General features: G+C 31.1%; 1 long non-coding RNA gene across 1 annotated transcript in view; it reads left to right on the plus strand.

The window, feature by feature from the left end:
- Positions 1 to 15,767: 15,767 nt before the first annotated feature.
- The window catches only part of LOC129908728 (uncharacterized), a 97,485-nt gene continuing 88,194 nt past the window's right edge, over positions 15,768 to 25,058 (plus strand). Inside the window, exon 1 of the long non-coding RNA XR_008771319.1 lies at positions 15,768 to 16,749. This is a non-coding gene — a long non-coding RNA (uncharacterized LOC129908728). The remainder of the gene's footprint in view (positions 16,750 to 25,058) is intronic.

Below are 25,058 nucleotides of genomic sequence, written 5' to 3' on the forward strand. Positions count from 1 at the left end.
ATCGCAGTCACTCTTCAGTGTGTTTTGGATTTGGTTGTTGAAATTGCTTCCTTGTGACGAAGTAGAGGTTTTGCTTGCATTCGGCAGATTCAATTATTATTTAACACAAGTTTCCCAGCGCAGCGCAGAAGATGTGTGCTAGGTTGTGGTATGGTTTTCGTTGTGTGGTAAGGAAGTGAAGGAGTTTCCATAGTGCAATATTCTGCAACATGCAGAGATTAGTTGGTTAGGAAAAGCCGGCTTATTCGATAAAGGGAATAGGTCAAAATGTGTACGCTGTACGATGTATTGAAATGACCTCTTGTTATAGAATGATGTACGGAAATTCATAACTATCTAATTTAATTATTGGGAACAACATTTCAATTTGTGTTTGAAAACGCCATTTTGGAGTTAAGAAATAACATACAGGGTGTCCCACAGTCACCGCCCCAAATGAAAACCATGGATTTCTGAGGTCATTTTAAGTCGAAAAACTTAAGAGGCAATTTTCTCGTTTTCGTCCCGTTTTCGAGTTATTACGGTTTTTATGATTTTTGCTCTCTTGTCCTTTAACTGGCCTTAACTTTGCCAAACTACGGTTTATTCGAAAGATTTATTTTACAACCAATCAAGAATTTATTACAGTTTTAGTTGGTCTCAAAACTTTTTCTTCTGCGGACAACCGTTTCTCCACAATTTTGCATCAAACACAATTTTCTTCGTTTTTAAGTTGTTTTTTACACTTTCATATCATTTAAGTAAAAAAAAACACGTTAATGAGTATTAATTTTTTGTGCTTTTTATTAAAGCCCAGTTTATTTTCATAAAAAAAAATAAGTTTTGTTTCATAAAAAGGGCTACTGAAAGTAATTAAATAAAAAATAAACAAACTGAGTGAATTAAAAAAAAAAAAAATTTTTAAATACAAAATTAATTTAAATGAATTAAAACTTTTTCTGAGCTTTATCTATTTGTTCTTTTCTTAACCACAATAGCTATAAATAAATAACAATAAACTGGGCTTTAATAAAAAGCACAAAAAATTAATACTCATTAACGTGTTTTTTTTTTACTTAAATGATATGAAAGTGTAAAAAACAACTTAAAAACGAAGAAAATTGTGTTTGATGCAAAATTGTGGAGAAACGGTTGTCCGCAGAAGAAAAAGTTTTGAGACCAACTAAAACTGTAATAAATTCTTGATTGGTTTAAAAATAATCTTTCAGATCAAACGTAGTTTGGCAAAGATAAGGCCAGATAAGAGAAAGGAGAACAAAAATCATAAAAACTGTGGTAACTCGAAAACGGGACAAAAACGAGAAAATTACCTCTTAAGTTTTTCGACGTAAAATGACCTCAGGAATCCATGGTTTTCGTTTGGGAAGGTGACTGTGGGACACCCTGTATAAATATCATCATACATTTGAAAATTGCTCAAGATTGGTCGATAAAAGTGACCTTTTTCATAATTTGCTGTTCTTTGTATTTTATCAGATTTCATAATCTTCCATAAAACCCCTATTAGAAAATGTTTCATTGTTCATAGCCAACGGACAAGCAAGATGCTTCTGGTTATACCTCATTTGCCGAATAATATTAAATAGTTTAGAAGTTATGAAGGAACATACATAAAAACTGCTTAAATAGACAACCATCCCCTTTGCTAAGTCAGTCGTAGTCAAAAATTAAAAAGATACCTAAAAAGTTGCATAATAAATAAAATGCACGACTGGGGTCGCACGTACTTGCTCTTGCAGTTTAAAACTCTTTTATCAAGAGGCACGGTAGTGCCCAGCCAAGTTCTCTAGCAACTTTGGCACTACACCCTTATTTACAGGAAACAACTCAGGCCATTTTTGACCCCCTCTAACTTCCACACCAAATATGCCAGAAATTTCGTCACATTTGTTGAGCTGGCCGAACCCAAATTCCTCACAAAATTTCAGCTTCTTACGATGAGTAGTTTCTGAGATATAGGACTTCAAAAATCACGAAAACCGTAAGATTTTCAATTCAGGGGGCGTGGTAACCGCCCATTTTCGCCGAATTTTGATCAATTATTATAAAGCACTTCTGACTATCGTAGAATCTTGAAATTTAGTAGAATGGTAGAGCTGGTAGTTTATACAAAGGAAAAAATTTAAAATCTGAGAATTTCAACCAGGGCGGGCGGCGCACAGTGGATCGAAACTGTGAAAAAGTGGTCATGGGGCTGTAACTTTTGATTTAATGGAGGGATTTTAAAACGGTTTTCGCTGTTTTGCTTCTTGAAAATCATACAATTAAATTCAGCCGGAAAAAAGGCCAAAATTTTCTTAATTCTTCAAAATTTTGACCTGAAATATCTGATAAGAAAAAAAAAAATACCAAATCCTTATTTAATCACGAAGAAAAGTATGATTTTACTTTGTTGACTCATTCCTTAATTCCAAAAAACGTTTACTTACTTTAAGATTCATTCAAAGTTCTGAAAACTTCTACAAAAAAATTCTTCTGAACAAAAAATAGTTAAAAATTGATTTTCCTGTAAAAGTATGTTTTATTTGGAATTATTATTAAAAATATCAACATAAATATTTAAAAAAAAATCATAATTTAAAAAATTAAAAAAAAAAAGTAATTCAATGGTAAATTAAGATATAAAAAAATTCAATAAAAAAGTAAATTATGAATTCAATAAAAAATAAGAAAAAAAAAAAAACAGAATATGAAATAAACAAAGGTATTTTTCAGAAATTAAGTTAAGCTTTCTTCAAAGAAAACTAAATATTATTTTCCACGATTTCAACGGGAACACAAAGTAATTTCAAAACCTCGTCTGGAAGTTCATTTTTTTTACTACTTGTAAGGCAAGGTGATAAGAATGTAATGTAAGGATCAGAAAGTATAAGTAAATTGTTTAATAAGTCTTCGTTGGTAACAATCCTGTTCATTTTTCGAGTAGAATTCTCACGAATTCTACGAAATTCTTTATGTTTTGCTTCTGAAGCTTCTTCTGAAAGCTTTCCGATGGGAAGCAAAGCATGCCTGATTATGTCGGCTCCATGGACTAGAATTTTGTGGACTGTGGGAGGCATAAAATACCAAGGGTATTCGGATACATACATTTCAGCTGTTTCATAAGCAAAAGTTTGAAACTCATCTGCATTTATATCTTCGCCAGATGCCATTGTTATCAAAAGTATATTAATTCTTTGAATAAGAATAATATTTAAACCAGTGATGTTCGAAACTATGTCTGCGTTGCAAAAAAATTTTCTGGCGGTATTGCCATCATTTGTCGTTCCTTTGCCTTGCTTCACAACATCCACAAGTAGCCCAAGCCTTGATCGCAGTTTTTCTTGAATATCTTTTTTCTGAATAGCTTTCATCGCTTTGTGCTCTTCAGTTTTTGCACACCAATTTTTAAATCCTAAATTATAAGAAACATGCAGAAGCCATTCCATGCACCTTATCCATGCATGTAAGGGCGAAATACCAAATTTGAAAAATTCTTCATTTTTTTCTTTTTTGCATGCAATTTTCAAGTCGTTCATCTCACTTGACTTAGCTTGACAAATGTAACAGCGCTGAGATGATGAATTATTGGCAATACTGTTACAGATTTTACCGTCAATCATGGTTAGCAGCATTTTGTGTTTAATTTTAAAAGAATCAACTAATGTTGGCAAAAGATTATCAATTAAATTTTGAATCTCTCTATTTTCTTTTTGAATCAAGCTTTCTGTCTCTTTTTCAAATCGAAACCTTACTGGCCTACAGTAGCGGGTTGAAGAGGGTTTAGGATTTTCCCATAGAACAGTTTTATCTTCTTCACTGTAAAGTTTTATCGGCACCAAACTAGTCATAAAAACTGATGAATCATTAGAATTTTCAGAAGAAAACTTCTGTTTATAAAGACTTTGGCCCGATGCTCCATCGAACCCCCATTTAGTGATTAAACAAAGGTCATTGGTTTGCATATTTGAAATTTGAATGCATTTAAATAAACTTTTTGTTGTTTGGTTTAGTAGAGCCTGCATATCAACTGTAGCACTAATCTCATCGATTAAAATACTGGATTTAGGTGGATAATATTCCTGTTTTGTTTTCTGTAATGCGTAATAAGATGGATATAAATCCACTCCATGTTCTTGTGCACATTTTTTTAATTCAATATATTGCGCTTTACTAAGGCCTAGTGTTACAAACAGTGCTAGCGCTTTTTCGTTCGAAATAATAGAACCTTTAGGATTTTTGTTAATGCAGAACTCATATATTTGCTTTGAATTTTCTGGATTTTTAATTAAAAAATCGATTACCTTTGAAGCATCAAGGTTTCCTTCCGCTTTGAGCTTCATTTTTGAGGCATAAAGCAGCTCGTTACTGCCAAGACTTTCCCGAATTGATTGCGTTCTTTTTCTTTTTTGGCGTTCACTTAAGCTGTTGAAATCCGTAGATATAATTGAAGAGGTTGATGGGTCAGTCCCAGTTCTAAAATCTTCTTGGTTGAATTTAGTCTCAAGCCATTTTTTGTTTCTTTTAAGAAACCTTACTTTGTTATAGCTACATTCTAAAAATTTTGTTCTCAAATTAACGCAAAACTTACGGAAAAATTCACTCAAGTGAAGTTTGCTGCCCACAAATTTTGTATTGCTTTTCGATAAAACATAATCAATCAAATATTTATGATCACTTAGATCCCGACCGTTTTCTTTTAACACGTTAAAAAAATCTTCGAAACTATGTTGCACCATTTTCACACACTTTTCCGGTTTGGGTTTTTTCACTTAAATAAAAATGATCTAGACTAAGTGTTTAGTAAATCTTCACTAACTAACAAAGAGAGCAAAAAATAACAGTTATATAGAAAGCAAAATCTTTTCTTTCTCATTTAAATTTCTTGTTAGAACAGTTACATATGAGATAAGGAGAAAACATGTATGTAAAACTTTCTAAAAGACAATAACTAATAACAAAGCGTGCTCCTTTCTCCCCATCCCCCTTTTACCCTCATCTTCCATCTTTAAATCAGAGATGAATACTAGCTTCATATGTAGTATTTCAAATACATTTCTTTTTTGTATGTCATCTTTAAATAATTTTTATAGATTATTGTATGGACTAGGTATAATAATATCCCCCAGGGGAAAATCTGAATGATGTTAAATCAAATAGTTCTTATATCTTTCATGAAAATCATAATTTGATACTTACTACCTTTAACTTTAAGAAAACCTAAAAATTTAATTTACTATTTTGTTTTTGAATTTTTTGGTCAAGCTCCTTAACGTTATGTATTCACTAGTTATATTGCTTTAAACTACCCCATGCCACTTTCAGCTAGCCAAATAACACCAACATTCCCCTTTGCAGATTGGAAAAAAATACTACCTAAAGATTAAAATTTACAAAGATGGTGCTCTAAAAAACGGGGTCGGATTCGGTCGGATCCAAAATTTTAAAAATATTACACACAAACTATTAAGCTTTCATTCTAGACTACTTAGAAAGCTTGCATATGTAAGCATTTTTTTAAAAGCGTTTTTAAAGTTGAGAGAAATTTTCAAAAAGGGTTATAGAAAAACGTGTTTTAGAATTATTTAGAAATATAATTTTAAGATTTTTTTCTTAAATATATATTTTAGATATCAGTATCTTATCAAAAAAATTTACTTCAAGAAGATATCTTAAAAAATGAGAAAGATATAAGAGTATGAAAATTGCTAAGAAAAACATCATTTTTTTTCTTCTGAAATAGTCCCCACTTGAGACTCTGTATCTTGGAAACCACAGCGTTTTGATAAAAACAACTTGCGGATTATGAAAGAAGGGACACTTATCTGTGCAATCCAAAAAAAAAATCGTTCCATAAACTAAAAAAAAAAAATCACCCCATGACCGGAATTTTGTACTAGACGATCCACTGTGCGGCGTGGTAACCGCCCATTTTCGCTTAATTTACATCAAATATTTTAGAGCACTTCTGATTATCGTAGAATCTTGAAACTTGTTAAAATGGTAGATCTGGTAGTTATTACAAAAGAAAAAATTTAAAATTTGAGAATTTTAGACAAGGGGCGTGGTAACCGCCTATTTTATCTGAATTTTCATCAATTATAGAGATTTTAATTTCCACAGCAAAACCTTGCAAAAAGAAGTGAAATCACAACAAAAACATTACTGTTAAAAAAAGAGCCAAGTTCTCCTATGTTGAAATTATGCAAGCACAAAAAGTACTGAAATGTAAAAGTGTACAAAGTTCTAAAGCTTGGCTTTAAATTTGTATAAATAAAATTTTGGTTGTTTACTTGGCAATTTTTCAAATAGCTTTAAAAATCGGTAATTTAAAGTTAAATTGCAAAGGGAACAACCAAAATTTTATTTATTAAATTTAAAGCCAAGCTTTAGAACTTTGTACACTTTTACATTTCAGTACTTTTTGTGCTTGCATAATTTCAACATAGGAGAACTTGGCTCTTTTTTTAACAGTAATGTTTTTGTTGTGATGTTAGTTTACTTGTAGATTTTTAGAGCTGCCTCTGTATAAATCAATTAAAGAAATTTTGTTGATGTTCGGGAAGAGCCGACATTTAGGGCAAAATTTTGTTAAATGAAAAAAAATAAGAATGCAGTTTTATTGTAATTGCTTTGAATATTACGTTTGCAAAGTTTAATCAAAATCGTTAGAGCCGTTTTCGAGTTATTTGGTTTGAATTGAAAAATTTGTATGGGAGGTACACTTTCTAAGCGAGATATAAAAAAACAAAAAAAAAACAAACTTTCAGAATTCCATAAAAATCATCTGTACCAAATTTGAAGAAAATCCGTCCACCCGTTTAGGCTGTGGAAATGTGTACAGATGGACGCACAACCGCACCGACGCACAGGCGTACAGACCCACGGACGGAATTGCGGGACCCACTTTTTTGGAATTCTCCATCATCGTAATGTTGGTTTTGATTAAAACCTCAAATTTTTTTTTCGACACGAAACCAATACTTGCCCTATAGAGCAAGTAAAAATATAATGTGAAAGCAAAAAGAGTCCAAAGAGGCTATGTGAAATTAGCTTCCCCAAATGCTAATGTTTTTTTTTTTTTCAAACCTGCCTGGATCGTTTGCCCAAGGTTAGCCCAGAATATCCCAAGATTATTTTTTCGTTAACCCACAATTAGTTCTAAAATTATAACGGAATTAATTTTTTTCACCTCAAAAATCACAAAAAGTAATTTTTTGTATTGAGTGTAAAAATTGTTGGTTTTGCACTGTGGTTAGTTTGCCCAACGTTAGTCCAGGATAGCCGAACTCTTTTTTTATTCCACTATTTTTTCATATCAAAACCCGAAAAAATTGCGATTTTTTTTTCCTGTGAAAAAGTCGTTAGTTTAAAATCGTGGTTTGCTTGCCCAAGGTAAGCCCAGAATAGAACAATTAGATTTTATTCACCACACCAAAAAAAAAAAAAAAAAAAATACACATACGCCACAGTGACTTTTTTAAAATTTATAATTAAGAAAAATTAAATCCACTGGTGTTTGCGCCTCAAATGTTATATATTTGACTTAAAATTTTCACGTGATTGAAAGTAGTCCACTTAACATCTGTTAAGAAGTTTAAGTTGATTTGATTCACTTCACCTTAAAAACCACAACACACAAATATTTTTTCAAGTGTAAAAATCATTGATTTTTTTTTTTGGTTTGCCATATAAGCACCTAGAAAAGCTACATGCTTAGTAAAATCTATACAAAAATTATTTCAAAAGTAACAATAAATATAAAATGGTTTGCGAGTTGATTTCTTTTTCAGTACACGAATAGTACTTTTTAAAACTTTCTGAACTAACTTTGGTAATTCCAACAAAATATCACTTTTTTTATTTGCCCACCATAGTTAAAAAATTATAACAAAAAATTTTTTTTCAAATTACCAATCACTTAAAAATCAAAATTTCATTTTTTTTTGTCAGAGTAAAAATTGTCCTTTTTTTAATCTAAATAGTTTTCTCACCAAAAATTAGGATCCAATACCTATGAACGTATTCTGATTATAAGTGAATGAATCATAAAAAATGTTAAAAATGGGAATGTAAAATGCAAAGTGTTTATTCCTCCACTACCGAGATCTATGCCCTTGGAAGCCTCATTTAATATGGAGAAATTTTTCACTTTGGTTAGAGGAACAAATAAAATGGGAGTTATTACCAGCTGATTGTATTTTGAAAATAAGTCAATATTTATATAATTTGACTCGGTGACATGTGTTTTCAAATATATTTCGGCATAGTCCAATTAATATAGGTTTGATCTATAAAAGCTTTTATCTTCAGGCAGTTTCTATTACGATTTTATGTAATCAGCTCATCAGCTTTTGTGACTTAGAACAATTTTGCTTTACTGCAACGCAAAAAGGAGTATTTGCAGTAAAAACCTGGTCATAAGTCGATTTTCTGAAAATCAAAATTGACACCAAAAAGTTTGGCAAAGTGGGTGCAAAATAATCATGTGTTAATATGCTGCACTCTTTTTTTTTGTTTTTCGATCGTGTCTTGTTAAAAAATGAGTTCAAAGTTAACTGTTACATCTAGGTACTTCATTTTTTTATTTGAATGCGAAGTATTTTGGTAAGAGTTATTCTATATGCGATATTGAAGTGTATTTGGTAAGTTATTATTTGAACTTTAATGATTTTGTTTTATTATACCCCGTTATTCTGCGATGAATTGAAACTTATGAGTTAGTTTATATATTCTTTAACACAATGCAACAAAAATTGGGTGCTCTTAGGTGCTCTTTAGAGAATCGAGGGTCAATTAGTTTTTCACTTTATGATAGAAAATACTAATTACTTTATGCAACGTTTTTTATTTTTAAATTAAATTTACTGATGTTATTAGTGTATTTTATTTTCGGTGATCTTAATTAAGGAGAAGAGAGAAAAGAAACTCAGAAAAAAATTTGAGAAAAATAATGTCGACAGCCGGAGTACAGGTACAGGCCATTAATCAATTTTTTTAGTTTTGGTAAAAAAAATAAAAATAACAAAAACTAGGTTTATATTGTATTTTCTTGTAGGAATACTCATTTTAAACAGAAATAATAACAAAAACCACGAAAAATAATTATGGCCAGGTTTTTGATGACAATACTCCTATGTGCGACGAATTAACTGCAACATACACGCCCTTAGATGTGAAATAAACCCTTATAGAAGCCTTACAAAAGTCATTAAAAATATCCTTTTGTATATTGAGCTTAATGTATTTGAACGTGTTTTTTTTTTTTTGTAATAACACTTTTGAAAACCCATAGATTATTCGAAAATACTCCAAAAAACCTTTTAAATATTCAATTTCCCAGTCAAAAGCCGTCATTCTTCCAGCTCATAAAACGTTCTAATTAAATACTTTCAAACTGCAATGCAACTTTATAAACAGAAAAGACAAAGTGTCATCTCAAATAATAATCAACGCTTGCTCATAATCTCAATTTCAGCATGCGACTCCATCAATGTAAATTACCTGTTTCTTTGCTACTTGCAAAGAACTTGCACAGCATCATAGTTCCCCCCTCCCAGTAAATAGTAGTACAATATCTCTTCTGAACTCGTAACAAAAGCAGCAGCAACTCATTCTGGGCAGAAACAAATTGATTCCTCTCTCCTAGATCAGGATATTCTTGTAGTTATTTCAGACTTGCAAGTTGCGAACATGGCCAGGCAGCGCCCAGCTGGCAGCAAGGCGCAAGGCAGGGGCACAGACGTAACACACACAGCTCATAGGGGAGGTTGTTCAGCATTCAAAAACAATTTCATCGTCCATCTCTCATCCGAGCTCAGGCAGCTGAATACACTTATGGACAGGTTGGGATACTTGGGCTGGGGATATCGAGATTTGCATGCGGTCAGTTTAAACACGTTTTGCCACCACCACCACCGCCGCCGCCGCCGCCGCCGTGCGCCACTAGAAGACACACAGCATCAAGTCTGTGTTTTTGAGTCTCAGGCGACCGATGTCTTCGTGTGCTCGGAATATTAATTACGATTTCCGAATAAATGATCTTTTAATTAATTTCCACTTCAGCCTCATCCAAAGAGATTCAGATTCGCAGGTTTGGTTTCGCAGTTTCATCTTCATGTTGCAAGGATTTCTGATGCGAAGTTTATTGTGTTTCCCGCTTAAGGAACACTGTCTAGCCGCCGCCCGCCCCATCGTCATCATCATCGCATCATTGCTGGGGCGCTCGCGCGCGGTTTATTAATGATTTCATTATGAATTAGCATTTGATGAGGTTCATCGGTGGTGAACGGCGATGACTCAGTTCATTACTCAATTTGTCACGTTCGATTGGCCAGTAGATGTGTCTTCGATTAGCAAAGACACATGATGAACTCTTAGGACCTGTTTTGTTTCTTTTTTTGTTCGTTTCTGATTTTTGTTTGGTATTTTGGAGAAGGAAGTCTTAAATGTTGCTTTGAAACGTTACGTAGTACAGCGATAATTCTTACTCGAGCTTGACAAGTAAATTGCTGCTATACACCACCACCACCGCCATCACTGCGCCGCCGCGCCGATTTGCAGCGACCTGCCGGTAATGCTAGGTATTCCTTCATTCGACAGAGTAAAACAAAAAAAATTAAGAGTCTTGAGAAAAAATAACCCATCTCCCAAACACACATGCACATGCGAACCACAGATCAGCAGCCCGCTCGAGCACTCGTCCTCGCCATCAAGTCGAGGAGTGAAATTCCAATGAAACAACTCTCGAGGAGCTCATGATTTACTGGTAAATCATTGGTTTGGATGGTTTGGCGAAAGATTTTGCGCGAAAATTTCCTTCATTTTTGGAATTCGGTAATTGCTATATTGTCAAGACACAAGAGTTCGAGTTGCTTGCTGTTGTAGTTTGGTTATGTGGATGCACCTCGATGTATACCTACCTTCTACTTCATTTGATGATGGCACAAGGTAATTTCCATCGCGCGCAACAAGTTGAAGGCATAATTTTGGATTAAGTCAACTTTTCTTTTGTTTTTCGTTTTGGTCTTTTAAATTCGCACCTTTGCGAAATTCAGAGACCAATCATTGAACAGAGGAGAAAAAAAAACGCGTTCAATCAATTCATATAAGTACACCACCAGTCAAAACAAATTGACTTTTATGGATCACGAGAATGTGTCAAGAAAAGTCCAAGAATATTAGTCGAAAGCGTCGAACATGCGGGCGAAAGAAAAAAAAAATCTTAAACTGCAAATTGAGGCTAATGATTGATGAACAAAAAGTGTGAAGGTGGACTCAGCTTTCCAAATATGGCGAGAAGAGATCCTGCCCTTTTTCAAAAGAAAATTTATTCACATCCAAAAGCATACATTTTTTAAAATGATTACAAGGTATGTGACCCATTCATCACCGTTGAAAAAGCGGATAGATTAAAAAAAAACGGCTTTAAATAAGAAAATATTTAACCATTCGTAGCTCGTAGTTTTGAATTTTTAAATTTTCGAGGGAAATTTAGTATATAAAAAAAAACACACACACACACAAAGAACTAATAAAATTCAAGCGAAGAAGATTGAGCTGAACAAAAAAGTGTACTTACATTATTCCAAAAATCAAAAAAATACAATAAAACACAATAAAAGAGCTTGAGAAAGTATTGATTCTGTCATGAAACTTAGAATGACAAGATCTTTTCCTAAGTAAAAATCAATACTTATTGAAATTTTGGACGATTCTGGAAATTTTCTGAAATTTTAAAACAAATCTCAAATTTTTTATTGGAAAATCAATTTTTCGAGTACGGATCAATTTCATAGTATAGTAACTAAAGCAAATTATAAGGGAACCCGGCCGAACAGCTCTGATTTTGACGATTTTTTTTTTCAAACGTCGGTATTTATTAATTAAAATACTTTAAAGAAGGGAGTAAGGGACAATCTTCCATCGTTTAAGCGATAAATGCAATTTTCTCACAATCTGACTTCAAACACAAAAAAAAAAAATATTTTGAAAACAACGGCAACACCTTAAATATTTTAAAATACATTTTTAAAAATCCAGAAGCTCATTCTTATCTCTTAAATTTAAATCCACTAAATTTAATCAAGAGTTTTTGAAAAAAATGGTCCTCAAAATCAGAATTTCAAATAAAAATGTTATTTAAAAAATTTAAAATGACTTTTTTCCAAACTTTGTCTAATAAAATATAAATTTATTAAAAATTTTTGACCATAAATATTATCAGTTGAATTGCGAAGCAGAATAGGTAATATATATCACACTTTTGAAAAAAAAAATTAATACAAATTACTTTAATTTCAATGGGTTTTTTTGATAAAAACTGAATTTTTGCATTGAAATAATTGATTTTCTCAAAGATATTGGCAAATAAGAACTTTAAACTTGTGCTATTTAACTTTCAACAATTAGGGTTATTGAATAAATAACAAATAACTTTATATTTAAATGTTGAACTTAAAAAAAAATAAGTTAAATTCTTTTTCAAAACTTCTATTAAAAAAAGTTCTTCAAAAATGAAATACTTTTTAATTTTTTTCATAAACTTTAATACATATTGACATTTCCCTTTATAATTTTAAATCATAATAAATGTGGCCTAAGAAAATTTGAAAAATAAATGCATTTTATATTACGAAAAAGTTTTAAAAACGACATGTTAAAATTTTTTCAATAATTTTTTTTTTTTTCAAAAATATGAGTTCAATTAGGTACCATTCTTTCAAAAGCCGTTCTTTCAATTAACTTAATTTTAATTTTACAAATGTGCCTAAGCTTATAGCTTTTTAAAAATGTATGTTTTAATATTGTAGGTGTTGCCGTTGTGTTCAAATATTTTTGTTTTTGTGTTTGAAGTCAATTAATAAGAAAATTGCATATATCGCTTGAACGATGAAAGATAGATTTTTTTCCCTTGAATTTTCTAGACAATCTTTTGGCATCAATTAATTTATGAAATTTAAGAAAAATTTTTGGAAAAATAAAAATTTTTTTGTTCACAAAAATCTTCAATTAAATTTAAAAATTCAAAACGTCAACACCTGCAATTTTGTATTTATATATTTTAAAGTATTTTTAATTACCGACGTTTGAAAATAAAGATCATCAAAATCAAAGCCGTTCGGCCGGGTTCCCTAATATTGCCATTTTTTGAGCTTTAGTTACTCCACTATCATAGGTACATTGTTTATTTTTGTGTCGATAAATGTTGTTTTTTATTTTTTAAATTTTGTAGGTAGGCTTAAACTATTTTTTGTAAAGTTTTTATTTTCTAAAAAATTGTGTAAAAAGATGTTTTTGTAATTTTAAAAACAGATTTTATATTATTTTTTAAGTTTTTGTAAATATAGTATAAGCCGTGTTTTATTGGTACTCAGTATTTTACTAAGTAAATATTTTATGCTGCAAACAACAAAAAACGATAACTTTTATTTATTTTTTATAATCCTATATTGTTGAAGGGTCAAAAATGTATAAGTCTATAAAAACATTTTCTCTGTAAACCAACAAATACAAAACATTTGTTTATCCTTAGCAATCATTTGTTGTTGTTTCCCGTGTAAAATTTTACTGAGCTAAGTACTGAGTTACCAATAAAACACGGCTATAGTCATATAATTAAATACCTAAGAAATACTTTTAAACAAATTTTTACATGAATTTAAAAAGCCCTAATAATGTAAGCAACTTTTCCCCATAAGAGGAAGTAGGTACCTACATACGTGCGGCCCAGTACAGCATTTTATTTAATCTTTAATCTCTTATACTTAAAGCAAATGTATTTATTATTGCCATTATTGGTTTTTCACAATTGTCCCACCCGTGACAAGAAGTTGTACAACCCGTGACATTTATCACTCATTTTTCTTAAATATTAAAATATTGTATTAGGTATTATATTAGTTCGCTTTTTAGGTTATAGAAGCTACGAGTATATTTCGTGAACTAGGTCAAAAAATTTTAATACAAAATTTGAAATAGATTCGCTGAAATTCGGTAGGCTAGAGAGACTCAATCTCTCTTCTTTATTGTCCCACCAGTCAAGATTATCCTCCTCATTTTCAAAAATAATCGAATTAACATTTTTTCTTTGTCCCAGTTTACTAAATCAACAAGCTTTACTCTTGGTGTTATCAAAGTCTATGTAAATTTTGTAAAATTATAAACTCATTCTACAATTGTCCCACCCGTGACATTTTCAAATAAATTATGCTTTTCACAATTCTGATTTTTTAGTTTTTTTACGATTTGGCTTTATTGACATACCGCAACACCTACAAAGCCTAATATAATCGTAGATACCAACTATACCTACTATAAATAATTTTCTTTTATGAAGTGCTCCAAGAATTACTTACATAAATGGACTACTAATTTATTTAATAACACTGACCAACAAGGTTTTTGTTACAGTAACCAAGTACCAAGATATACTTTTCTATAGGTTTTTTTGTGTGCTGAGCTCGAATCTGAAGTTAGAAAACATGTACATATTACTTTAAGTTTTTTAAATATTCCATTTTATATCAGTTTTCGAAGTAATTTTTTAGCGTTCTGTTATTTGTTTTAATTAAATTTGTAATGGTTTCTAAAAAATCTAAATTTTGTCTTTCTAAAGGAATAACTACAACGGCCATAAAGTCAAAAAGTGAACATTTTCAAACTAATTTTGTGACAGTTTTTCTGACCACATTCCATTTACATTAAAACAAATAACCAAACGTTAAGAAATAACCTCAAAAACTGGTAAAAAGCGGAATTTTCGATTTTCTAACTTGAATATCTCAAAAACGTGACGTGTAAGAATTTTTCGGACTTCGGATTCAAGCTCAGGGCAACAAAATCCTTTAGGGTCAGTTGTACAAACGTGCTTCAGCCTCGGATCAGGAATTTAACCCACCGATTTCGGCGGATTACCTGCGGGTAAACTTCGGTTCAAGCATGGATGTGGCTATTTTTACATATGTGGACCTTGCACGGGTACTAAAGCCGGAACCTTACCACCGATTTCAGAAGATAAAAGTTGCTGATCCACGGATCAAATATTTGTACAACTGGCCCTTAGAAACGTTAAATTTGGTTTATGTAACAAAATAAAAAAGTTTAATTTAGTTGATGATTGAAGTAATTAAAATTAAAAATAAAAACATAAACAATCATCTACTTCTGCATTTACCTATGCAATATTCTAAAAATAAAATTGGCCAAAACAAGAGATTAAAAATCTCTTTAAAAACACCTCTCTCATCCATCAACATAAATAATAATTCTCTTGAGTGTTTTCCCATTTAAACTAGAAACAAACGAAACTGAAACATTCCCATATTAATTCCCCCTCTTTTCTTGTTTTGCATAAATGCACTCAATCGAAGAAGAAAAATAAAAATCCAATAAGAAAATAAAAACTGGTCGTTCTCTCTCAATGTGAAGGAGAACACCATTAACATTAACTGTGGAAACAAAAAACTGGAAATTGAAATTGGAGTTATAGGAACGGAATAGAAACACTTTACTCTGAGTAGGAAAAAGAGGGGAAGTTCAGATGGAAAATAATATATTTCCATTTGTCAAAAGGGGAAAAGGGAACAAAAGTTGTTATACAAACGAGTAAAAGAGATACCAAAATAGAAGAAATCCAACAAAACAACTATTCCCATATACAAAATCCCACTCAACACTTCCAATATTTGTGTTTTCCAATTAAAAATAAAAACAAACTTGTTCACCATATTTTGTTTGTTTTGTTCCTTTTGTTGTTTTTCGTCGTCGGCTTGCTTCCTGGAAGGCATAGAAATATCCAAACAACCGGTAAAAGCAATTGGAATGGTGAAATATTGTGGGGGGACAAAAACAGAACCCAGATGCAAACAAAACACACTCAAACCAGTTGTTGTCATATTAAAACACTCACTCAATTCAAAAAATTCAACTCAACTCCAACAACAACTGGAGTGTAGGGTTGTTTTGGATTGGATTTTGTGTCGCCTTCATCCAACATCGTTGTCGTCGCCGTTTGCCGCGTTCGCATTTTCCGTGGCTCCGCTTCAGGTTCAGTCGAAGTTGAGCACTTTCTGTTGTTCCACTACAGCAGTTAAAGAAGCTACAAACCACACACAATTCGAGTGTGTCAACGTTCGTTCGTTCGAAGTAGGAAAAAGCGTGCGTGTTTGAGAGCTGTCATTTATCGTAATTCTCAAAGTCGATGGTTTTCAGATGTTTTTGTCGTAATTTTGTCTGTTGTTTTTTTCTGCATTTCGCCGGTTACTAGTTCTTAGATTGTCCTTCGAGTAGATGGATGATGAACATTTTTGTCATCCTTGAAAGTTTGATTTTGAAAAGAACTACTGTCATTGTCGTTGTTATAAACAAAACACCCTGTTTGTTTTGAAGAAATGGCCGTATTAGCATTCGGTTAATTTACCGCTAATTTCTATTCTAACACAAATATTATACCGTTATTGCTAGCTGCCATTTTTATGCAAAGTATTTTTAATGGTGAAAAATAGTGCTCGTGTGATTGAGTGAGTGGCGATTGGGCCCTTTTTTTCTGTGTTCAACTACCGGATATCCGGATTGGAAAATTGTGTTTGAGTGCGCTCTAATTTGGCGCTAAAAATTACAAATTCAAAAGTGAATTTAAAAAATACGATAAAGGATAAAAAAATTGTTTTTGTTGTTTCTTTTAAATTTATTTTCTTTTATGAATGACCATTGACCAAGAGGACAAACATAAAACCGGATATCACAAAAGCCTCTTTTGCAGAGAAACAGGTGAGTTGTACCCCTACCCACCTCTTTTTTACCCTTTTGTGTCTACACCACAGTCTAGACGAAGACTTCTCAAGAGACCCGCAAAACCACTTATGTGCGACCCCCTACAATTTGCTTTTCTGTATAATTACAATATTTCCCTCACACATAACGGTGTTATAGGGATATGTCAAGTCTTGCTATTATTTATTCCGGAAAATAGGGAAATTCTGATTTGGGTGTGAGGGAGTGTGTTTTTTGTGTTGTGTTATGTTGCAGAATACCAACAGAGTATTTATATGGTTCTCCTGTTGCAAGAAAAAAAAACAAAGTAGGGGGCGCTGATAACATCCCCTACACACAAATGACATACCGAAGGGTGTGATATTGCAATATTATGTAGTAGAGCTGTGTGCAATTAGGGGGCTACCACATGTTTAATAATATCCTTTCCTTTTCTGGTTTTACAACCATCAGAGATAGCTACCACCTACCAGAGCAATGTTGTTGGCTGCATTCTGGAATGGGTTTGGGGGGAAATTTACAAATAATACCTAGTACCTCCTATAGTACGTGCATATATCCCTTTAGGGTTCAAGGGAATGCTTATGACAGTCGTCTCAAGTGATTGCATGTGACATTGAAAAAAAGAATGAATGAAAAACAAGGAAAAAAAAAACACAGGAAAATGTTTCAGTTCAGTTTTTGTTTTAGCTCAGCTGGAAAGGATTTTCCTCGCGTGATTGAGATGAAGATGGCAAGATAATGAAGGAAGTAATGTAGAACGTCTGGGAACTTAAATTGGTTTGGGAAGCTTGAAAATAAGAAGAAAAAAAGAAAAAAAAATGATTACTTTATGGCGGTGTGTGTTTCGTTCAGTCTATTTAAATTTAATGAAAGAATTTAGAGGATTACCATGATTTTATCCACAGCTTTTGGGGATAATAATTTACAAGTAGTTAACTACGTAGTATTTTCTCTAATTCCTTCAACGCAATTAAACTTAGAAAATAATACCTGTGATGTTAAGGCTCATAGCTAACCTTGAATGTATTTTAGGTAGTGATGTGAACTATCGAATAAAAACTATCAAAATATCGATAGTTGTAAAATATTCATTCATTCGATAGCATCAAATCATTCATTTAGTTACTATTTTCATTAAAATAGTTTTTTTATTCGATAGTTTTTTTCATTCGATTGTTTTTTATTCGATAGTTTTTTCATTTGAATAGTTTTTTATTCGATAGTTTTTTTTATTCGATAGTTTTTTATTTGATAGTTTATTCATTCGAATAGTTTATTCATTCGAATAGTTTTTTTCATTCGATAGTTTTATATTCGATAGTTTTTTCATTCGAATAGTTTTTTTTTATATTCGATAGTTTATTCATTCAAATAGTTTTTTTTATTCGATAGTTTTATATTCGATAGTTTTTTCATTCGAATAGTTTTTTTTATATTCGATAGTTTATTCATTCGAATAGTTTTTTCATTCGATAGTTTTATATTCGATAGTTTTTTCATTCGAATAGTTTTTTTTATATTCGATAGTTTATTCATTCGAATAGTTTTTTTATTCGATAGTTTATTCATTCGAAAAGTATTCTTAAACGATAGTTTTTTCATTTGAATAGTTTTTATCCGATAGTTTATTCGATAGTTTTTATTTATTTTTACCTACCTAGGCAATTTAAAAAAAAAAAATCACGAGTAATAAAGTTTGATTGAATTAGAAACATGAAGATCCGAGGCAATATCATACAATATTCCGTTAGACATGATCGTGAACTAAAGAGTAAGTTAGACCTTCAAACTCCATTTAACCTTAGAGCTATTTCAAAAATATCAGTACCTACCTATTCGTATGTGATTTATGATCCCCTCAACATAAAGATCATTACAGTGCCGAACAAAAGCAGAAAAATACTTATAAGTATGTACATATTTAAAAAAAGAAAATTGGTATACAAAATTTCAAAATATTTTCAAAAAAAAAAAAGAAGAAACATTATGATTTTCAGTTTTTTGGTACCAATAGCAGACATGATCTAAAATTCAATAAATTTCAATTATCGTCAATTCTGTCAAAATTGACGAGTTTTTGTTTTTTTCATTTTATTTTTTAGTATACAGTAGTCCAGTTGATTATGGGTACTATGCCTACTCCTTCGAAAGGTGATTTCTAGAAACCTAGAACATGTTTTAACAGCAAACTTGTTCAGGATCCGCCATTTTAAATTAAAAATGCCAACAAAGTGGATTTCAGAAAATTTTAAGGAAACACTTCTTTGACAGCATAAATTAGGTTACACCGGTCAAACTTTTGAATTTCGTGAAAAATGAAATATCCATGTGAAATTTTATCAAAAACATTGTTTGCAACAAACTTAAAGTCCTATTAGCTTGATTTCATACTGTTAAAGTTTTTTCTCAAAATTTGGTGAAATAAATCTTAGGTATTTTTAATTTTTGTTTAAAAAGGAGCTCCGTGAAGCCACAACTGCGACCTCAAAATGTTTTAACCAAACTTGTCTAATTTGTTTGCCCATGTTTGTCCACCCAAAATTTTAAAAAAATTTTAGAGCAATTTTTTTTTTTTATATAAAGTCTGAAAAATCGTCTTAAATGCTCTTAAACTCTTGAGATAGACGTATAAAACCTACTACAATCGTTTGTCTACCTTGAGTTCTATATACATACCAAATATTATCGTTTTTTCACTCACCGCTTAGGAGGAATTCAAAAACAAATCTTATTTAGCAACTCTCATACGAAATATTATTTTTTCTAAAATCCCCAGAAATTATTTTTTTTTTTTTTTCAAAATTCAAACGGCAATCGTTTGTCCACCTCGAGAAATGTATACAAATAAAATTATTAGGAGATATTTAAAAAACAAAATTTGTACTTAAAAATTCAAAGTCCAATAAAATGCCCAAAAATTATATTTTTTTTTTCAAAAATTCAAATTTCTGTCGTTTTCCCACCTTGAGTTCTATTTTGCATACCAAAAATCATCGTTTGTCTACCCTACATTTAATCAAAAAACAAAATTTTGTACTGAAAAATCGCAACAAAAGTTACGCATACACCACAGTGTATCTATACTGAAAATTTCAAAATCCCCAAAAATTACTTTTTTTCAAAAAAACTCAAATTTTTGTAATATCTTTCGATCTAAATTTAACTTTTTTGAAAACTGTAAAATCGGGAAAAGTTTTTATAATAATAAACCAGTGTCAAAAGTAAGAAATTAAGTTTTTATAAAACTTGGAACTGTAAATTATTAAGCGGCGAAATTACGAATGAAATAAAAAATATTTTGATTGATTAATTGTTATTAGGCAATGTTTAAGTGAAAGAATTGTGCAAAGTACGGATTTTCCGAAATTTCACAAGAACTGCATTTAATCGAAAACCGTAAAGATTTGGTATGAACAAGTTACCAAATTCTGAGAGACCTTAAATTGACCTATCAGCATATTTCGTTTGATCCATTACTTTTGGGCTTTGGGGCACCCTGTATATAGGATCTCTGTGTATAAATCAGAACTCAATTTTGTTCACTGGTGATGATAGTACTAACTTAAACCAAATTACTATGCACTGTACCTAACCCAGTTTAACTCTTCTAAGTTCACAAAAAGACTGCAAAACTGACTCTCAGGTCTCAGTATTTGTAGTATGCATATGAAATAATATGTAACGTACTGTTATTACATTTGTAATCTCTTAAAAAAGCAATTCTTAACTTTATAATTGGAAAGGTACTTCATAAAAATTACTTTATTAATGTAAATCTCTGAAAAGGGCTGTCAATTGCTTCAGTGAAAAAATTAAACAACATATTTAATTATCTCATAATTAAAAAAGGGTTAAGGTAAACTTTAAAATGCATGTACGTACTTAGTATTTAATGTTAGTTAAACTTTTAATTGCGAAACATTTTTTAGTGCATAAACTTGAACCCTTAAAAATAATGAACAAATTCAATTTGATTACTTATTTACAAGAACACTACTTTCAATTTCAAGGATTATATAAAATAACGAGAATTTTCATTTTACTTCATTTTGATAACCGCGAATATGTTTTTCCAAAAAAAATTACTAGTTCAGAAATTATCTTGAATATTTAAAGATTTTCCCTAAAAAAACTTCCATTTCAAGATGATTTAAAAGAAAACCCATTGAGACTCCTACCAAACCTCTTCTAGACCTTTAAAAAAGATTGTTAAAAACTATATATAAGTTCAACATCAGGTCGAGATGATAAAGAAAAAAATAAAAAAAAATCTAATAACATTATTATGTCTAAGAGAATGAAAAAAACCTAATCAAAACAAAAACTTATAAAAGTTGAATGAACTAAAAATAAAAAAAAAAAATAATAATAATTCTTCCCTCTTTCTTTTTTCTTATTCTATAAAATGCTAAATACATTATCCCGGCATAAAACGTGCACAAAGAATGGGCAAAAGACATCTTTCTTTTCGTCTACATTTTCTCTCTTTGCAACTAAATAACTAGACTTTGATCTAATTAAGGGTATTTTTAGGTTTATTGCATTTCAGGTTTTCTTCTTCCTTAAGAGATAGAAATACATATAATAAAAAATAAAAAAAAGAAGATTTTTACTCTATGAAGAAAAAGAGATAAAATCTTTGAAGGATGTCATACAATGCCGGAGGATAGTTTTCTCATAGTTACGTTATTAATAATTTGATTGTGAAAGTTTTTTAAAGGACCTTTATGAAAAGGCAAACTATGATGTATAAATAGTTTTGAAACTTTTTTTTGTCTTCATAGAGAGTTTTTTATATGCAATCAAGTTATTCAACTACGCTACACACACATAAAGTATCTTATGATTTTGTATGTATTCAAGCTTGAAAAACAAAAATTATACTAAGAAAATTAATTCTTAAGAATTTAAATATAACTAAATATATTGAAAATAAATTGTTCATTATACAAAACAAATTCAATGTGCAACTTGTTCAAATTTGATTTAAAAATATTTTGTGGAACGTATTTATTTAAAAAAGGGGTTGTGGATTGTAGCTTTGATTTTTCACGTTTAATTTTCCACTTGAAATTTGAAGGCTTTCCTACGACTTCGAGTGAAGTGAAAAAATTTGTACGTTCCACAACAAATTGTACCTTGAAATTTAATTTTATCTCGAGGGCCTAAGTTAGTGAAAAAAATGTTGGTTCACAATAATCACAATGCCTACACATTTGAATGTTTTTTTCTTTTGAAATTTTTAGTTGAGAAAATTTCACTTCGATCATTTTTATTGAAAATTAAGTTTAAATAAAATAATTTAGACTTAGTATTCAGTTCAATAAAAAGTAAAATATTCCTAAAAAATTGATTATGTTAGATTTTTAGCAATACATTCCATAGCATCTGTTTTTCGATCTTAAGTCGATCTTAAGTCCTTTTATAATTTCTAAGCCATTTTGTCTTTGGATCAATTCCTTAGTAATTGGTTTTGTGGTCGAAACATTATGTGGAACGTGTTCAGGTTTCATTTCAGAGAAGTATGACTCTAAAAATTGAACCCACTTGGAATACAAGTTGTGGAACTCAAGTTATTACCTTTTCGTTCTAAATTTTGTACGAAATATTATTTTCTACTCGAAATTTGTAACTGAATAAATACGTTCCACAGCACCTTATATTCAATAACTTGAGTTTTCAATAAGATATCAGCCAGGGTGCACATTTAATTAAACTAAAGAAAGTTTTGATTTAGAATATATTCGTTTAGTTTCTTTTGAAATGGAATTTGTGGAACATGAATGAATTATAAATTTCACTTCCACAATTTTTCGGTGAAAACTTAATTTTTTATCCAAGCTTTCCCTTATTATAGTTTATGATGTTTCTGGAAGAAGCATTCGAAATTAACGTGAAATTTTTAGCAATACGTTCCACACCATCTATTTTATTGATAAATGTTAAAGTTTTCCACGATACCTTCCACAGCGAATTCTCATAAATTTAAGTCATGAGCCGCATCAAATTGTGGAACGCTTGAATGTTGCATTTTATAAAAACTGAGTAGAATTACGTAGAAAATCCATCGAAATATAAGTTGTGGAACGTAGGTTTTTAACTATTAAATTTACTTTTAGTAAATTTGATTTTTCTCTTTTTGAAATTTTTAAGTAAGACACTTTTGAATAGAGTAAAATGTAGAAACATACGTTCCACAAAAAGTTACAGCTAATACAAATGTGATTAAGTTATGAACGTCAAATGTTAGTAAGAACTAGGCTTTTATTTAGCATTTTCATATAATTTGGTGAAAAAAAAAACTATTTGTTATGCGTTAAAAAAATGTGGAACGTATTTATTAACCCTAAATAATTATACCTACATTCTATTAAAATTGATCAATTTGCCAAAAAAACATACTTTTCATTTAAAGAAAAAATTAAGTTGTTATTCAAAGTTTCAAATTTGTAGCCTCTTGACAAAAAAATAAAATAATTGTCCCCCTCATTGAGTCTTATTTAATCATTTTACCTTTGTCAATTTTTTAAAATTCCAAAACAATTAACTTTCCCTACAACGACGGATGACATCGTTTAAGTTTACCGCCAAAACTCAATTAGTCGCTTAGTCTAAAATAAATTTAAACAAAAAAAAATGATTAAACTTAAGTACCGCCTTGCGTGCAAAGCCAAAGCAGGCAAGAAAAAAAAAACAAGGGCGCTCTCGAATAGCTTCACAATCCACATTCCTATCTCGTACTCGTAGACAAAACAAGACTTCTAAAAACCGATCTCCCTGTTTTGTGCTCTGTGTGTGGAGAAGACCTTTTCAATTAGTATCTCTCTGTGATGTGAGAAATAAATTCAGTTAGCAAACAAAAAATAACAAAAAAGACGTCACACAAAGCCAAACCGCCAGAGAAGTCACCAAAAAGGTTTTGACAAGGGAACTTGAAAAAAAAAAAGTTTTTAAAAAACACCGAGCGACAAATCGGCGAATGTCATTAATTGAAATGCATAAAAATCAAATAAAATACTGATGGATCCTTTGGCAGTGCAAATTAACCAGACGGACGATTGACGACGCGACAGTCTTCAACTAGCTACACGACAACTGCCTGAGAGCGGTTGGTCACACAGCTAGCATATCGTGAACCTCTGTGTACTTCTTCTTCTTCCACTTTTGTTGTTTTTGTATGCAGCAAAGCCACGAACCATTACCACCGACCGGGGCAATCTGCTGCTGCAACATCCAGCATCCATCGGCAGCAACATCGCCAATATTATGATTATTATTGTTATTATTTTTATTCGACAGTTGAATTGCGTACTTAAGTTATCTTTATGGATGTGGCTTTTAATTAATTAATTATTCTCTCATTAATAAAAATGCTGCCGTTGCTGTTGCCTTTGCAATCTGCTCAATAGCAGCACCCTCCTCTCCTGTATACTCTGTGCACTGGTGCTTCTGCTTCCGATGCTGCTTTCTGAAAAACCTCTCGAGTGGTTTGGTGTTTTGTTTTTGGCATCAGAAGAGAATAACAAAACCACGACGACAATAGGTATAGTGCTGTGAGTTTGTGGCTGCTTTTTGCTGTTGCTAATGTTGAGCGCCTCCTCCATGATGGAAGTGGTAATGGTGCTGCTGTTGGAGTACTTCTGTTGCACGAGATACTTCTTTTGGTCGTGCATACTTCACTGCACTGCATGCGGTCGTACCTAGTCGGTCTTCGATGGGTTTGTTGTTTGGGGACGGAAGATGCGACGAGACGCGGTTTCGATTTATAGTGATCACGTCTACGTAAGAAGACTAAATGCGCACCAACCCAAAAGCCGCTTACCTATATGGAATGAAATTTTTATATTTTTCCATCGCACAATATTCCCTTTATGCCAGCAGAGGTATTCCTTGAGAGTTTCTGTTGTTGATGGTTGCATTGCAAATCAAATGCAAAAGAAGAAGAATGAATGACTGTCTCGTTTGTTAATTAGGGTTACCAGATTTTTATGAAAAACCTCCTCTTTTAAACACTCAAAGAAATGAGCTGATTCACTATGGTGTACTGTATTCTAAAATCATTCTTTAATGATCTCTAAAAGTAAGAAGCTGGTAAACAATTAAGTATTGTAAAATCTTCTTATTTCATCTTTGAGAAAAATGGGTTGATATTCAATAAAGTACTGTACTCTATAATCTTAATTTTTTTGAGTACACATACAAGTTCTCTTTTCTGAAATCATCTTCTCTGAAAAAATATATAAACATAATGATGTAATGTACTAAGAGTACATTTATCTCTAACATAAGTGTGTTTTTTCCAA

This window comes from Episyrphus balteatus, chromosome 2 (genome assembly GCF_945859705.1).
Source record: "Episyrphus balteatus chromosome 2, idEpiBalt1.1, whole genome shotgun sequence".
Lineage (NCBI taxonomy): Eukaryota > Metazoa > Arthropoda > Insecta > Diptera > Syrphidae > Episyrphus > Episyrphus balteatus.